Source organism: Octodon degus, unplaced genomic scaffold (assembly GCF_000260255.1).
Source record: "Octodon degus isolate 3935 unplaced genomic scaffold, OctDeg1.0 scaffold00191, whole genome shotgun sequence".
NCBI lineage: Eukaryota > Metazoa > Chordata > Mammalia > Rodentia > Octodontidae > Octodon > Octodon degus.
In genome coordinates, this window is record NW_004524767.1 from 2,298,004 (window position 1) to 2,298,975 (window position 972).

The 972-nt window shown below is 36.2% G+C and overlaps 1 pseudogene across 1 annotated transcript in view; it reads left to right on the forward strand.

Annotated features, from left to right (window-relative positions):
• LOC101577127 overlaps positions 1 to 490 on the forward strand; it is a 55,640-nt pseudogene extending 55,150 nt beyond the window's left edge. The window contains exon 2 of the transcript XR_192835.3: positions 291 to 490. The product of XR_192835.3 is annotated as a pescadillo homolog pseudogene (transcript). The remainder of the gene's footprint in view (positions 1 to 290) is intronic.
• The last annotated feature ends 482 nt before the right edge of the window (positions 491 to 972 follow it).

The window sequence follows — 972 nt, forward strand, 5'->3', positions numbered from 1 at the left end:
GTATAAAATATAATAATAGATGAGCCATTAGAAACAATACACATTTAAAAGAACATGGTAAAAGGTATTCAACCATGGTTCTTGTATTGCACATTGCTGTCCTGAATGAAGTTGATCATATTACAGTTATTATCATATAAATTTGGTCAGAAATGCTAAGTAACATCTGCCACAGAGCATCTTTCTCACCTCTCTGTGAGGAGATCTCATGGGAGGTCACAGGCAGCAAGTTTCACAAGCCAGGTCCTTGTGTACTGTTCTACTCACTGTTGGGGCTGGCTTTTAGTCAGGCACTCTTGGGTTGGCTGCCAGTCTTAATATGGAAAGTCTTCCAACTCTTGTGACGGATGAAGAGCTACAACACAAGCTCATAGCTAAAGCATACTGTATGCCAATGTTCAGGAAGGAGTCTGTAAAACTCCAGTCTGGACTTCAGCAAGCCATGGAAAATGGTATGACCCATTCCAAAGTGGGTTGTGTCTTTATCTAATAGGATGAAGGAATAAAAAATGATTCTTATGTTACCTGCAAAACTATTTATCAAAGATCCTAAAATCACGGACAAAAGTGAAATTCTCTTTTTGATTCAACTTCATCTTACTGATCAAGGTAAACAAAAATACCCATTAACTATTTTGTCACAACACTATTATGTAACATCTGAATTCTATACTGCCCATGGATAAAAGAGTTCATCAAAAATCAGCAAATTCCCTATTGGTTTGATCAATTAATATACTGACGTTAGAATGGAGTATAATGGACATTTTATTATTTATACAGTGTTTGTTCCACAAACTTTTACCGTGACACATAATAAACATCCATGTCTATACAGTTGCAGATTGTTTTGTGTGCTCCAGTGTAATTAATCATTTCATCATACATCCTAAAGCTGTGGGGCTTACCTCTCTGAGACTAGTCCAAAGATGCTTAATTATGTGATCAGTTTGCACTTATAATAGGTACTAA